General features: G+C 55.0%; 1 protein-coding gene across 3 annotated transcripts in view; it reads left to right on the forward strand.

The window, feature by feature from the left end:
- Positions 1-16,455, forward strand: part of LINGO1 (leucine rich repeat and Ig domain containing 1) — a 166,209-nt gene that overhangs the window by 15,501 nt on the left and 134,253 nt on the right. Inside the window, exon 1 of one of the 3 annotated variants that reach the window (XM_049811466.1) lies at positions 16,385-16,402. The exons of the other annotated variants lie outside the window; for them this stretch is intronic. The gene's annotated coding sequence lies outside the window, so the exon portion shown is untranslated. Of the gene's footprint in view, positions 1-16,384; positions 16,403-16,455 lie in introns of those variants that run through there. 3 annotated transcript variants of the gene reach the window in all.

Raw genomic sequence — 16,455 nt, forward strand, 5'->3', positions numbered from 1 at the left:
TTTGCCTCTTAACGACGCTCTAGAGGCTTCCCAAGCATGTGTCGCCTTTCCTCCCGCTGCAAAAGGCCTTTGGGGTGTTTTGGAGGCTTCCTGCGGTGGGGGAGCGAGGGGTGACTGTGGGAGGGTGTTTGGGAGGGGGCTGAGCCCCCGTCCCGGTGAAACACCCTTGTCTGTTCTTTGCACTGTGCCGTAGGGGTTTTTTCAGGTTAAAGAAGCAGAGCTTGGTTGGCAGGGAGCGAGCTGGAGCTGAGGCTGATGCAGGGCTAACTGCCCTCCTGATGGGCGCAAAATCGGTATTCACAGCTGAGGAGTGGAAATCAGGTTTAGAAACCAGAAACTCAATTTCTGGGGTTGTTTTGGGTTTTGAGATCTTTGGGCCTCTTGTTTTCAAGCTTCTCCTTGCAAACAGAGGCGTCAGCTGCGTGCGGCAACATAGGAGAATCGCGACTTCTCCATGTGTGTAATCCCCTGTGCAGGGGAGCTTGAGCCTGGAAGAAGATGCGAACTTCATCGGCCTATGGCAGGGTGGGCATGGGCACAAGACTCCTGTTTTGGGAGGTCTGCGAGAGGGTCGCAGTGGCCCCAGCGAGCTAAAAACGTAGGTCGGAGCTGGGGTCTGGCTTGTCCTGATTCCATACCTCTGGAGCGGGGATCAGCTGGGATGCTCCAGCCCTTCAGCCAGGGAAGCAGGGGCCGGTTCGCACCGCTAAGGCTGACATCTTCGGCCGTAAATATCCAGCCCGCTCTAATCCTCCTGGTAGCTCCAGCACTGCTGTTTTCCTAAGAGTTATTTGGCTCTTTGTGTTACACTTCTCAGACAAATGGCTTTTAAATAAAACCCTCTGCTAACTTGTTAGGCCTCCTGTCCAGGTCACTTCCTGGATGGGTGATTTATAGGGCTGCTTTTAACATTTTATTAACTTTAAATCGCTGGGGCCAGTCAATCGGAGTCTATCCCATTAGCTGTGGTGAGTGGCAGCCCGGGGCATCAGGCTTTCCTGCAGCCTCTCTCGCTTCTGGGGAGGCAGGCCGCGGTGCTCCGAGAGCGACCACGGGGGCAAGAGATGGGAAAGAACAGGAGGAGGATTTAGATAAGGAGAAATAGATCTGGGATGGATAAGTGAATCGCATAAGGGTTAAGGAGATAATGGGGCTTGTGATCATATCTGGGGAGCTGGCTTATCTCCTGCCTTTGGCATGTGTTTTCTCGGCTGCAGCCCCTGCAGCATGTGCTGGACCGTGCAGCGATGGGAGAGGAGCATCAGGGCTCGGTAAGGAGGTGGCTGCTCCAGACCGATCCTGGCAGGACATCGCTGCTGGAGCATCCCTGAGTGCCCACCCTGGGTAGGATGTGCCTGTATTAAACCCTTCGCGTAGCAATGCCAGAGACAGAGCCTTCCTCCTTGCCTAGTGCATGGACAAGCCCCTTTAGCTCCTGGCATCCCGTCCGATTCAGTGGGCTGCTCCCAGGGAGCCTTGAATCTGGTTCCCTGCCACCTCAAACCCACCTCTGCAGCTCCTTCCCCCTTTGAGCAGAGCCAGCTCTGGACAAATCCTGCAGTCCCGGGCGGTGGGGTGAGCGGGGCTGGGCACAGCCCCAGGAGCACACAGGAGGCTGCCGGGTGCTCCTGGGGGCTGAGCGAGCAGAGACCGCTCCGGCTGGGAAATCCAAACCAGACGGAGATCGTAAGCGATGTGAGGCTGCAGCAGCAGCTTTGATTATCTCTGGTTTTGTTGCTGCTCTCCCCCAGCGCTCTGTCTTTGTTCCACCTGTGCTCAGAGATGTTATTCAGTGGAGTTTTCCGGCTCTTGGTAACAGGGGAAAAAAACCCCGAACTCCTGCACAACCAGAGCTAATGAGCTCTCTCTGGAAATAAAAGCAACCTGAGGACAGCCTTGCCATACAGAACAGCCCGTTCTCTGTGGCTGCTCCGGCCACCGCCTCCAAGCGATGGCCCAGCACGAGGCTGTTGGGAGCTGAGTGGAGCTGTCACCTCCCATCCTTCCCCCCAGCCATCGCTTACGTGAGGCACCGAGAAAGCCAAGCCGCGGTTTGTTCCTCTGGCAGAACTCTGCTGTAGGGATGGGGATTTTGTTGGGAGCGTTCGTCCGACACCCTGATGCAGAGCCCATCGCCTTGGGCGTGCTCGCGGGACGGGGCAAGGAGGGAACACACATCAGGACCAGCTTTAACTAGCTTGGAAAGGGATTTGGGTAACTCCCTGGCTCCCATCACCGGCTGGGTATTCCCTGGGGTGGATGGGTGTAAGGAGGTGGGCTCGCTGCAGCCCCATGCGTCTGCAGGGAAAGCAGACTTGCAGTCCCCAAGGGCTGTCGGGGTTGTCAGGCATACGGCTAGGAGGGAATTTATCTTGCAGCAAAGCCGGCATCTGGAAGCCATCGCTTCTGATGTGCCCATGATTTGCTGAAACCCGCGTCTCCTTTGTCATATTTCTGTCTGTCTTTGCCTCAAATCCCAGAGCAAAGACTGAGAACTTGCTCGCAGAGAGGAGCGTTTGGTTTTTTTTTTTTTTTTTGGTTTTGTTTTTCTCTCCACCTTTAAATATTTATTCTGAGCTCTCAAGCTACACACGCTGTGATCTGGGCAGCCTGCTTGTGTGCTGCCAGCCTCTCCTGCATGGCTGGAGCCTACCCCCTCCTGCTGCTGCCCTGTGCAAGAGCTGGGTCTGAGAGGAGTGACGTGGGGTGTTCACCTCTTCCCACGCATGTACTCGCGTGGGAACAAAACCCAAGACCCGCCTAAGTGCCCTGCAAAGAAGGCTCGGGGTTGTGAGCTGTGTTTTTGGGGAAGGAGCTGAGAGAGAGGTAAAAGCAGCCTGGCCCATCTGGGCGAGGTCCACCGCTGGGGTGGCACATCCCAAATGGCACCCACCTCTCTGTACCCTGCCTGACTTTTCCTGTCCCCGGCAGCGTGCAGAGCTGCCGCTGGAGGCTTTCGCTCTCATCTTTGCAGCTTATCCCGGGCTTTCAAGGTCATGCAGGTAACCAAAGCGATGCCGTCAGCCTTGGCTTTGCAGCCTGAGCTGCTGCGCTGCGCTCAGCTGCGGCTTCGGGCCTCCCTCCCTTTCTCTTGTCTTGCTCTACTTTTCCAAGCCTTCCCGCTGCCACCGCTTGGGTACACGGATGGAATTCAGGGAGAGCGGCCCCGTGCCGCTTGGATGCGTGTGCCCAGCGTGCCGATGAGGAGCGGGGCCGGTGCTGGGGAGCGGTGGCTCTGCCCTGGGATGCGCTGGGCACTGAGGGACGGTGCCAGAGCACAGCCACGCTGCAGACATAGTCCTGTGGGTCCCTGCAAAAGGGGAGATGGAGCCCCTTTAGCTGGCTGCAACCACCACCCTCCGAGCATTTCTTTGGAATCTGGTTCTCCCGCGGAGCTGGCTCACCTCTGGCTCCGTCACGGTGTGCCTGGACCAAGGGAGAGGGGATTTTGCATCTTCTCCTTGTAGCTCAAATATGGTGGTGCTCAACTTCTAGGAGAAGAGCCAGAAGCTGGTTTCTCAGCAGCTTTGCAAGGGTTGGGAGGATGTTTGCCTTTCCAGGTGAGCACACAAATTGCTACCTCTGCCTCCAGCTGCTGCAGCCCAGACAACCCGCTCAGCAGCTGGCGCTCATCGGCAGAGAGGCTTGTCCCCAGTCCCCCCCCCGGCGGTGCCAGCCATGGGCTCCCCGGGACCTGTAAGCATGTGGGCACTGATGCAGAAAATCCTCTGCAGAGGCCCAGGATTGGATGGCAAATGCTGCTTTACCGGGAGTTGCCTTGAAACCAGCACGTAGCCAAAGGCAAGAGGAGGCAGAGGAGACAACAGCTGATACAGTGGGATTTTTATTTTTTTTTTAAGGAGAAATAAATGCAAGCCGGCTCACTGGTACAGTACTAGCACTGGAAAACTAAACTCCAGTAAGCTGCAAAGCAATGATGAGGCTGGGACCGTGGCAGTGGTTTCCCAGGCTGCTTTTCCCACGCCTGCCTGCCCTCTGCCTGTACCCACCCCCGAGCTGGCAGCAGGACCAGCCCTCTCAACTCTCGCTGGATTTCAGACCAGAACAGCCTCATTAGCAGGAAAAGTTTCGCTGAGATAAGTTACTGCTGCCATAAGAAGTGCAATTATCTCTCTTTTCTGCTATTGCAACCGTAGGCATTGAAGTTTGCTGCTCTTACCCCGTGTCACAGCAGCACTCCTGTGCACAGGAGGGTGCTGCCCAGAGAAAAAAGTTAGATTATAGCAAGGACACTTTTGGGAAAGAAGCTCTTGTTACGGGGTTGTTCCCGCTTGGTTGTCTCATTGGGTCAGAACTGCTGTGCCCATGCAGAGTAATGCCAGCCCCTGCCTGCCCCGTCCCTCCAGCCTGCCCTTCCCGGTGCCTGCCTGCATGTGGCTTGGTTGGCGTGGTGGCTGCCCGTGGTTTTTAAGGCAGGCAGAGGAGATGTGCTCTGTGTCAGGCTCCTGCTCCGCCTGTGCCCCTTCTTCTTCACGGTCTCACCCCTTGCCCAGGGCCGCAACACCCCAGGGCTCCCTTGCTCCGGCACGATTATTCACTGAGCAACGTGTCTGCAGGAACAGATAGTGCCAGAAGTGTCTCCCGGGAGTGAAAATAGGTCTGAGACTTGCAGGAAACATTTCCTTCAGATTCAAGCTTATTCAGTCATCGGTCATTTGACCTAACAAAACCCTGTGGCGCTCCATGAGCCATGGAGAAAGCTCCCAGAGCACACAACCTGTTAGTGAGTGGTTGGGATAAGTCATATTTCATAGACCCAGCCAGGAAAAAGATTGCTGATTAATTCTTTTTAATAAACAATGGTGAGCAGTGTGTCTTGGTTCAAGCCAGACTGACTTTCACAGTGATTCATGGATTTTTCCACAGGAAAAATCACCTTTGCGGGGTTTGCTGGTGTGCGGGGTGCCTGCTTGCCTTCGTGAGTAATTCCACTCCCCCCCGCCAAAGTACTGGGGTGTGGAAAAACGATGAACTTCTCTGTGGGAACTGCAGGGGGGACTTGAGAGGGAGGAAGGGTGAACTTGGCTCTACCACCGAAGCCAATGACTGTATCCTTTTGAAGAGCACCGCAGGAGGTGGGGGAGTGGGAATTTCACTGCCAGAAATGCTGAAGGAGGCGAATCTCGGGGAAAAGAGAGCGGAGCCGAGAAGTCTTGCATGCCATCCTGGGCTTGGCTAAGCCAGGTCAGTTGGGACCAGCTCATTGCTCCCCCTTGCAACGTGCTGCAGCACTCCTCTGGCAAAGCAAAGACCCATGGAGAAGCGTGTCCCGGCATCGTTCATTTCTATTTAATTTGGTTTTTCTTTATTTCTAGCACCTTGGCTTGGTGCTGGAAGCCAGCCAGCCTCCATGGTCCTCCGTGCCGCTGGGATCTGCGGGTCTGGGGCAGGAGCGTGCGCCTGGAGGCAGCAGCGTGCGGCTGGAGGTGTAGCGGGTGGCTGTGTGATGCTGCTTTTTAAAAACAGGCGAGGTGGGATGGGGAAATGCCGGGCGAGGCACTAGTCATAGGTGTGAGCAGTGCCTGTGCCTCGGAGGCGGCACTGGGGGTGGTGGCGTCCCTTGCCGCGGCGTTGGGGCTTGTTTTTTCGTTTGGAGACGGCAGCAAAAAAAAAAAAAAAAGTAGTAGTTCTGCTGAGCCTAAACGTGAAACTTAACTTAATTTAGTTTCTTGGTGAGGTTCTTTTGACCGTTCTTGGTGAAAAATGCAGGTATTTGGCCAAAACCTTGAGTTTCCCAGCAGAGGAAAGGAAAGGTGGCACAATGGTGGGAGAGGCTTGTGTAGAGACGCAGTTGGGAAGGAGGAAGAAGGAGAAGTCATCCTGGAGGTCGGTCCAGCCCCAGGAAGCAAGAGACAGGCAGACACGTCCCTTGGTGCGGTAACACCCCACGGCAGCATGGCTTTGCCCACCAAATACCCACCCGGCTCCCCTGTCCCCGCGGTCACTCCGTGGCATCGGCAGGGGCGGCGTTCCCAGACCAGCGCGCCGACTCCTCCTTCTCCAGCCCTCCCTCCGCCGCGGTGCCCATCCCGTATTCATTACGATGCCCGTGTACTTCTCTAAGCCCAATATACTTTGAATTACTGCTCATCTATTCCTCTTGACATCCTCATGCTCATAACTAGGAAGCCTGCATTACCCGTTTGCACATCTGTCAAACTACGTGTTCCTTGGCCATTTCCAGAGATACATAAAATTGCCCGTGGTTATGACATTATTGACAACCCGCCCCATCTCCTTCCCCCTCCCTGAGCCCGAATGGCTGCCTCGCTTTATGAGGATTGATATTTGGGCAGTAAATATTTTAGAGCCTCATCTGATGAGTGTGTCTGTGCGGGTGAATACATTTCTGGCTGAGGACAGATGTTGGAGCTATCTTCATTGGAAATGCGGGGCCTTGGCTTTCTTCTTCCTCCCTTTGCAGCATCTCTGTCATCTCTCTGCAGCACACCCCCCCCCCCCCCAGTGCTGCCTGTTTCCAGTGGGAGGAATGGGAATCGGAGGAAAAAGCCAAGCAAAGGTTGCCAGGAATGACTAGGGCTGGCTGGGCTGGCAGAGCTCTGCAAGGGACGTTGGGAGTCGATGCTCCATCGCTGCAGCATCCTGATGCTGGGCTCCCCATGCCCGTCAGCACCAGGATTGAATTTCTATGGGCAAGGTGGTTTCCTTTCCCAAACCCAGGGAAACCGCCAATTCCTGCTGTGCTGGACAAGTAGTTTCAGCCCTTTTGGAATAAAGAAGATAAGCGTCAGGCTGTCTGTGGTTTCCGAGGGATATATTTTGACTCGGCTGTTCCAAAGAGCCACTTCATCTCCCAAAGTTTCAAAACGCACTTCGGTAAATGCCTCTAAAGAGGAAAACAACTTGGGAGCAACAGAGCCTGGGTGATGCGAACAATTTTTTTAATCTTGCTGAGAAAAGCAAAGGAGCCCATTTTCAGTTCCTCAAAATGATTTGCTTGCTTTTCCTTCAATCAGCAGGACAAAAAGTTTTGCCTGATTCCTAGGGAAGAGAAAAAGCAGAGCGAGCCAGGGCTGGGCTGGGCTGCAGCTGCCTGAGCCATCGGGATTCAGGGAGCTTTTAAAGTACATCTGCACTCGGACTTTCTGGGAGTTGTGCTTGTCCTACTGAGTGAGTGGAGTTGCCCTTGTACCCAAATCCAAGCCTGGGCTGGGAGTCGGGTCCTTTCCCTGGAGGGAGGAGGACTGCACGGGGGCCTGGCACAAGCCCTCTCCCACCCAGCGGGGTTGGAGGACATGCAAGGCAGGTCAGCCGATGGGTCCCCCCACTCTGTGCCTTCTTGTTACCATTTTTCCTGTTTTTTTTTCTCTCTAAGCCCGGAGCGAGTGCATTGAGATGTGTAAAAAACAAAATCAGCTGCCTAGGGGTGGCTTTGCAACTGCTCTGTCACAATTCCTTGGAGCCTTTATCAGGAGGGCAGGAGTTTCCTGGCTCCGAAGCGGGATGCTGCGGTGCCAGGCTGGGACCTGCCACCGGGGGGGCCAGGGCAAAGTGACGTGGGGGGCCGCCGGGCTGGCACCCCAGCTGGCACTTCACCCAAATGCCTGCTGTTCCCAGGGTGTGGGTGTCTTTTTCCCCACCCTCTTTGCTTGCCGACGGGGGGAGCGATGTGCAAAGGGGACTCGGCAGCATCGCTGGATGTTATGGGGCAGGGAGTAAGTTGGAGCGTTTCTGGGTCCTGCTGCTTGGGGTTTGAAGCTGTTGCATAGGCGAGGGGATGCCCAAGGGGGTATGTGGGTTTCCAGGGGTGCCCTGTGGGCCAGATCCTGTCAGCCACCTACTCGGGGACCGCCGTGCTGGTGCTGGTGAGTGCGGGTGGTTGCTGGTACCACGGAACCCGCTGTACCTCTTACATCCAATTTGCTCATTCAAGGAGACGTCTGTAACGTCGAGGAGCTAGGCTGCACAGGGCAGATTTGCGAAGGTGCTGGGGAGAGGAGAAGGTGTCTCAATCTCCAAAAAGCCTCGCTGCAGGAGCCGTGCGCCGAGGTGAGAAGTTCAGTGGCCTCGTTTACTTGCTGATGAAGGATGCTGCCCTGGCCCTGGCCAGTCTGCTCTTTTACGGCAATATAGTATCTATTTATTTATGATTTCCGTGGGTGGTGTTTTGGATGATCTATTGAGCCAGAGTGAGATATTTTGAGGCACAGTGAGATATTTTAAAAACATCTCATCACTCTGGAAATATCCATGGTGCGATAGCTGCGTATTAGTCATTCGGAAAGGGAGTGATTTCAATGAAAGAAAAAACATTTCATCTTGTCAGAGCATATTCACTCACTGTCTGCCAGGCAGCTGCTGTCAGTCTCTGTGGCTGGTTTTACTCTTCTCAGACTCTGCCTTTTTATTTTATTTTCTAACAAGAAATAAAATAAACCCTCTAATGGATATTGGTAGCTATGAACTCATCAATTGTCAGTAAGAAAGAGCCTTTAAAAAGATGCAGTAAACCCTCTTTGCACCGGATTATTTCCAGTGGGATTATTTCTCCCGGGGACTATCTCCATTTGGAAGGAGAAACTCCTCCTCCAGGTATTGGACCTTGAACAAAAGCCCCTGCCTCTGACATGATGTATCCCCCTGGAAAGTGGGAGTAACTCCAGTACTCTTGCACACCAGCTGGGGATGCAGAATTAGGCTCACGGAGAACAGGAGAAGAGATGGTTTTCTTCTAGGAGGAAAAAAAAAAAATCTGTAAGAAAACACAAACGATGAGGCCCCATCCTGCAAGGGAAAACAGCACAAAGCCGTTCAGCAAATGAAAAGCCAAATGAGCTGTAAAAAAACCACTACCATGGTAGGAGAGATTTTCACTTGGAGGGAATCCACCATAAATCACCTAATATTCAGCTTTGCACTGCCATTTGGGAAAACGTTCATCATATTCTACTGGTCTCTGCTCTACTTTATGTGTATCTATAGCTGGGGTTTCTATAGCACAGCCCACGCGCCCCGGGGAGGAGGCGATTCGGCCGAGATGTTCCCATCTAGTTTGATCATTCTCCATAATCAGGCTAAGAGTAATTGCACTGTAGCTACGCCGTGAGTACTATGCACTGTCGCTTTGCGGGACGCAATTGCCTTTGCCTCGTGCAACCACTAGAAAACTGCTTAAATGACTTAAAATTATCCCTTTGTGCTTAACCGCTTGGTTGGTGCTGATACCCAGAGTTTTCCTGGGGTGCAGGATGCTCGAGCACATCTAAGGACACCTTCAGGGAAGCCTGCTGAGATTGGGCTTGTGCCCGAGCTGTTTTGGGGGGGGATGTTCCTCTGCTGCCGTGGCTCCCCCTTGGCCGTCTCCTTTGAGTTAGGGAGTCCCGGCTGGATTTCTTTCGCATCTGCTGCCCAAGCCCTGTGTGCACAGGCAGCTGCCTTCGCTGGGGCTTGCCTGCTTCTCCCGGTGTGCTGCCATGGTGCTGAGCTCCGGCTGCATCCCCGTGCATGCCCACCCCACCTCCTGCTGCTGTGGTCAGAGCGACTCCAGCCAGGGGTTTAAAATAGAAGCTATCAACTAATGAGAAGGAGAGGGCAGGGGGGGAGGCAGCCGGGTCCCCCCCGGGAGGATGCCAGCAGCAGTGTCTCAGGGTTTAGTGAGCCCTCGTGCCTTGGAACCTTCTCCCCAGCTCCCCTGGGACAAAAGGGGCATCGCTCCCCATGAAAGCAGGAATTGGAGGGGGGGGGGGGGGGGGCGGTGTCAGGGTGGCAGCTGCCCTGGACCAAGCGCCCATAAACCCCATCTTTCGCTCAAAGCTGGGCTTGGCGGTGGGGACTTGTAAGCTGTACAACCGTTGCCTTTTATTTCTGGCAAAATGAAATGAAAATGGCAGACCAGAGCCATTTCTTTCCTTTAACCTTTTCCCTTTCATGCCCACGCTTGACCCAAAATATTCTTCTTTTGGTTTGCACTTGGCATTCCCTTGCCGGACGCTCTTAACACAAGCTGACTTCTTGCGTTTCTTGGCCAGAAGCAGGACTTATCACCCGCGTGGCGAATCCTCTGCTCTCTTGCCCTCTTGGCGTGGCATCTTCTGCATCCCTTTGCTGGTGGCGAGCACGTCCCCATCCCGCGCCCCTGAGTCAGCAGTATGCTGCTGCTGCCGGCGTGCTATTTCAGCTGAAAAAAATAAGAAAGTTTCAGTATTTAAAGTATTTAAGCAGATGGGAAGCCACAAACTACAGTCGGTGGAGGGAGCGTGTTTCATGACTAACAAAATATGCCAGGTAGGCCGTTCCACTTGAGATATTTTCAGGAATATAATCACTTTCACACATCTTCATAAATTTGCCAAAGTGTTAGTTTTCCCCCATATGGATCGGGGAGGATGCAGCATGTCATGACTGTTGCACAGCATCTTGAATGCTGTGTCTTCATGGTGGGGTTTTTTTTTTTTTTCTTTCTTTCTTCCCCCCACCCAGAATGTAATTGAAATAAAACTTCGATTCCCCCTTCCCTGTAATTAGCGTGGGCAGAGGGTCATCCTTGAGTGTTTCGGTGGGGGAGCTCCTTGGCCTCCGTCCAAGGAAGGGCAGAGGAGGCAGCCGTTAAATCTCTAATAATTCCCCCCAAAAGGGCTGGGGTTGGGCTGGAGCAGTGCTGGGGATGCTGTTCCCAGTGGGATACCAGCAGGAGACAGGGGGATGCTCAAAGAGAGTCCCCAAGGCTGCATCCTTCCCATTGAGCTCCTTTTGAATAGACGCTCCGGCATCGCAATGGGGTAAACAAATGCAAAATATTTTGAAGTCATTCAGTCTCAGCATTGGATTCTTTCTTTTCTTTTTGGTATCGTGGCAAAATTGAATAAAAGGACCCGTTTTCTGCATGTTATTGATCTTTCACTCAAAATCTGGGCCCTTTTCCAGGAAAAATGAGCCCTTTTGTGAACAAAGAGACAGGCACCTTCCCAACAAAAGTCAGTTTTCAAATCCAATATTCTGTGTGTTTGAAATTTCATGTTTCTGATAGGAAAATATCAATTTCACTCAAATTTGCAGAGAAGTGATGCTGGGGGGACGACGACGACGGGACTGCCCTGAATGGATTGATGAGCACTTAAAGGCCAGATTGCCAGAGGGATTTAAAAGCAAAGGGAAAAGCAACCTTGTCACTGATTTTGAACAGCTTGTGTTGTGAATCCAGAGCCAGGCTGTTGGGCTGGAGATGGTCCTGCTGTCCTCATCCTTCGGGGACCTGGAGCCTTCATTGTATACCCTGCACATGGCAGGAGGGCTCAGCCTGCCTCTTCTGACCAGATCTCAGCCTCAGTGGTTTATATTCCCTTTTTTTTTTTTAACATGGTGGCTGCTGGGGCCAGATACTGAGCTGGTGTAAGTTGGTGTTTCTCCGTTAACTCGGTTGGGCGCCCCAACAAGAGCTGCTCGCTACTGCCTTAGACAAGCTGGGCTTTGCCAGCGGTGTTTTACAGGTTAAGTCATTAAATCTCTGTAGCTCATTTATTTGTTGGTAAAGCACTTGGGAATTGCTTGGGAGGAGATGTGTTACGCTCCCTTGGACCACGCAACCACATGGATGCTCAGCTGTTGGGCAGGGCTGCCGAGCTGGGTATCCTAAACACGTGTTTATAGCGCAGCCCGCTGCTGCGAAACCTTTGTTATAATGAGGGGGGCTGCATTCGCCCTCCAGTCCTGCTGCTGCATCCTTTGATAGCAAGTAAATTGGTTTTTCTGCATCTGTTTTCCACCTGTGCAGCAGTGATGCTCTTTCCTGGCTGTAATGCGGAGGGGATGGAGGCAGCGCTGGCTCAAGGGCGTTGTTCCCACGGTTGTCCATCCAGCACCCTGCTCATTCACCACTGCTACATAAAAAGTTTGCCTGGTGACTCTGAGCAGAGAAGTTTCTCCCCCCGGCCCTGACGGGATTGCTCCTGGTGCTTTGATACCCGGCTGCGTGTGTAAGCTTGCTTATCTTTGGAAAGGCACGGCGGCGCTGACAAGCAGCGCAGGAGATGGGGGCTGTAGGTGGATCGTTTTTAGCAGCACGCACGCACGGAGCAGACAGCTTGGGCATGTTCCAAAACACTTCCCACGCCCCCAGGCTGAATTTTAAGAAGCTGGGGCATCTGCACATTCAAAATGCTCCGGGTGGGGGGTGGGGGGGTGGGGTGGGGGGTGGGGAGGAAGAGGGGGGAGGGAGAAGGAAAAAAAAATCCCAAAGGCAGGCAGAGCAGCCAACGCGCGGAAGGGGCGAGCAGCACCCAAAGGCTGATGTCTTGCTGCGGAGGGGAATTTGTTGCAAAGGCTGAGCAGCTCCAAGCCGCTCTCCGGAGGGGCAGAGCACAGGTGAGCGTGGAGCAGCGGTCGCCGGCTTGCCTTGAGGCTGCTTGCAGGCTTGTCTTGCTCTTGGTTGAGTGGGGGGAATGGGAAGAGGAGCTTGAGTTATCCAGGAACGGTGTCCGGGTGAGTGCCTGTTCCTCCTGTCCAGCCGGTGTGGTGCAGCCTCTGAGCAGCTCCCTACATTTGGGGGCCCCAGAGCCTTGGAGGATAGAGGGGGGGGTAGTGGGGGGCAGAGCTGTCTTCCTTACAGTGATGGGGAGATGGGAGTGAGCCCTGTCCTCATCCCACCTCGGGTGCTTCCAAGGGCTGCCTGGGATCCTGCCCGTTAATGGCAGGAGGTGTCCCACTGAGTTCTTTCTGTGGGGCAGCCCTGCTACGCAGGACTGGCATCATCCCCTTTGCATCTCCTGGGGGAGCTGAAACAAGCAGGCAGCGGGCAGGGGTCGATGTTGGGAACACACCAGCCCTGGGCTTGCACCGGCTGGCTGAGGGCTATTTCGGCCCTGCTCTGGGTTCCCTGGGTCAGGGTGGGATATACAGCCGGAGAGGGGGATCTCTGAGGGATGGTAGGACGGAGGACAGCCTGTGTGTACGGTCCAGTGAAGTCTTGGAGCCCCTGGAGTGACGAGCTGGGGCTTCCTCTCTGAGTCCTGGTAGAGCTTTGGATAAGTAACTTCGGGCTGTGAAAGCTGGGAGGCTTTCTGTGCTGGGTGCCCAGCTTAAGTGCTGAGAACACCCCAGTTCTTGCTGTTGCTGCTCCCTCGAGATCCAAGGTCCCTGCTCCTGGTGTCGTGGGGGCCTCGGAGGTCTTGCACTGGAGCATCTGGAAGGGGCGGGTGTAAATCTGGAGAGCCTGAACCGTCTTCCGAGTTCCTCAGCTTACCGAGCTGGTCTGCGCTCTGAGATCCAAGGATGGAGAGCGCATCCATCTGCACGCTCCCTCGAGATCCTATTCCCTACTGCCGGCGAGGAGGACGACTGCGTGACGTCCTGGCAGCTCTAAGCCGTTCTCGTAGGGGCGTCTGGGCTCCGACAGCTCCCTCCTGCCTCGCAAACCGCACCGGCTGCTGGGCCAGGCACTGAAAGATGCTCCTCCCGGCGCATCACGTGCAAGAGTGGCATCTTCCCGGCGTTCCCCCGTGGTTGCCTTCCATGCTGCTCAGCAGGCGGTCACCCTGGCGTCTGGGCGACTCGCGGCGTGCCCCTCTGCAAACAAAGCGGGCGGCTTCTTTAAATGTGACTTTTGCCTGGTGGCAGCAGCTGGCGTTGAGGAGACGGGGAAGCTTGTGAGGAGTGAAAAGGAGAGAAGTCCAGGTGAGGAAAGCAGCCCTGCCTCTCCTGTGAGCTAAATACCCCCAAGCTCAGAGATATTTTGCTTTCCTTTTGGGAAGAGGAGACTTCTCGGGAAGCCTCTACTTCCTAAGCATCCCCCCCAGAAGAGGCTGAAGCAGACTCTAAATGACAAACTTTCTAAGTGTCTTGGTACCAGCAGAAGTGGTGCTCTCCACCGTGTCCTCATCCCCAAGGTAGCCTCATGGCAAGGAGCAACCTCTTGGCAACGGATAAGTTTCTGGGGTCCCTCTGTCCTCCGTCCCTCGTCCCTTGGGTGGGCAGGGGTACCTTTGCACCTCTGGCATCCAAGGGAGGAGGACAAGGCCCTCCTGGCTGCGATGCTAAACACAAGATGCTCTTCTGCTGTGCGCCCCAGGGTGAGGAGGAGGAGGAGGTGGAGGAAGGCAGAGAGGGATGGGGATGGACCCAGGGTGCCCTGGGGGACTGGCTCATTCTTGATAATTAGTGGTGTAACCAGCCATCTCACAGCCAGGCTCCTGGCAGATAATTACCTTGCTGGGTGCAGGGAAGGGAGCAGAAAGACTCGCTGTCCACAGGGACTTTAAAATCTCCCTATTCTTGAACTCATTTGGAAAAGGCAACCAAAAAAACCCCCAATCAACCATATATATATATTAACAGAGCTATTTCTGCCAGTCAGGCAGGCCAATTTGTTACTGAAGTGACACATTTGGTTTTAACTGTAAGAATCAAGGGGTTTTTTTGCTTTTCTCCCTTTTCAGTCCCTGGGGCAGGGGGTGGCTGAGCCAGGGGGATGCAGGGGGTCTGGCTTCCTCCCTGGCCCAGCATTGTTAAGCTCGTACAATTTGGGGGGGGAGGGGGGGGGGGGGGGGCAGAAAAAGAAATCTGGGAATGATCCCAGCCTGCTCATTGCAGCACGGTGAGGTTTCCATGGGGCCAGGGTATCCTGCCATCCCTTTGGTAACGTGACTCTACAGATGCCGCCTAAGGGCTGCCGGGAGTCCTGGCCCCGAGGCTGGCTGCTCTGCCACCCTGGGGACGGCTCCCCGGAGCTGCCCTGCAGGTCCCTGCCAGCCGTGTCGGGGCTGTGCTGGGCAGTGCCGTCCCTCGTGTGTTCCTTGTGCCCGGCGGGTGGGATCGCTGCTGGCCGGAGCAGCATCTGCGCTCTCCTCGCACCTCTTGCCGGGGCCGGGGACCTCATTAGCTGCCTCCATCTCCTCTCTGTTTATCTCTGGTTTTTCAACGGCTTGCCTGAATTTTGTTTTTTAATTTTTTTTTTTTTTTTTTTTTCCCCTGGCTTGAAGGGAGAAATGACTGCGTGAGTCAACGGCAAGGACCGAGCATCCCAGCCTTTTCCCCCCATCACCCATTAACTCTTTGCTCTGTGGTGCTCGGCACCAGGTCTGGCAAAGCTCAGGCCTCCAAGGAGGGGTTGGGGGTCGATTTTTGATTCTCGTTGGGAGGGCAGTGAGGACATTGTGGCATGGGGTGACAGGAGGGCAGCAGGCTGGGAACAGCTTGGGATCAAAGCCCGGTGCAGCCCTGCCTCTGTCCGTTGGCTGTAGTGGATTTGGGGCTGCGCCCAGCTAAGGGAAAGGCTCTTGGCCACATGCGTGTGCCTTGTCCAGGAATAGGCTTGCAGGGATGACAGGCTCATTGGGTCAGTGGCCTCGTCCCCGTTTCAGTGCACGTTGGATGTCTGCTCCCGCACAGAGTGGGGGTCCCGGGCTGGGGGTCCCCGCGGCACCTCCCTGCTGAAGGAGCACTGCCGCTCGGTGCCGCGCACCAGGGATGCCGATTCCTCCTCCTCGGCGCGGGGCTGCGGGTGCCAAACCGCGTCTCTCCTGCTGCCAGTCCTGCCCTGTTGGCAACCTCTGTCCCCCTTCTTTCACACCCCATCTCCCTTTGGAAAACCAGCGGTAACTCTTACTGCTGTCTTATGGATCATTACTTTGGAAATCCCAGGGAGAAGGGCGCTTGCCTGTTGTCCTGCGTGGCTGGTGCCATCCTCTGCAGCCCCTCACCACCCTGGCCCCACTTGCTTAGAGGGCAGGACCACCCTGACCTGTTCCTTGCCGCTCTAGGATGCTCCCAGCATCTCACCCATGCTTTTTATAGCCCAAGCCCGCGCTTTCCGGCAGGCTCACCGGCTGACCTGGATACGGCCGCGCCGCGTTTGGGCTGAGCATCTCCCCTGCTCCCTTCTCGCGTTGCGGTGGGCTGGAGCTCGCTTTGCTGGCTTGTCGGTGCTGAGGAGGCGGCCTGGTTCTGTGCCTGGTGCACCCCAGGCTCTTCTTCGCAAAGACGGCGGCGTCTGTCATCCTGCTCGCTCTTGCGTCGAGTGTTTTTGGTCCAGGCTGGGTAATAGGGATTTCTGCGAGCACGCACCATGCAATCTCTGCTCCGTGGGGGTCCCTTCTCTTTAGCAGGTGCTTTTTCTCTTAGATGCTGTTTGGCAGAGAGGGAACAGGGACAAATTAGCATCCTCGTCACTTCTGGCTCTCCCCCCTCCTTGCCTGCCTGCCTCCCCTCCCTTCTCTCTTTAAAGAGATTCAGGTCATGCCTGGAATTAGGGCTCCCCGAACTGCAGAGAAACAGGGTTTAAACTGCTTACCATCGATTAGATGGAGTGATTTGGGTTTGGTTCGTCCCCCCCAACCCCTGCCCTCAGCTTCGGATGGGCGTTTGCAGCACGGCGCGTTAATCCTCGCTTCAATGTCTTTGCCATCGTGGGCTGCTCTTCCCTGTCCAGGTGGGTCTGGGGTCCCTGGGGGGCTGCTCCCTGCTTTGCACCCCACTAGTAGC

The sequence above is a fragment of the Accipiter gentilis genome, chromosome 10, assembly GCF_929443795.1.
Source record: "Accipiter gentilis chromosome 10, bAccGen1.1, whole genome shotgun sequence".
Lineage (NCBI taxonomy): Eukaryota > Metazoa > Chordata > Aves > Accipitriformes > Accipitridae > Astur > Astur gentilis.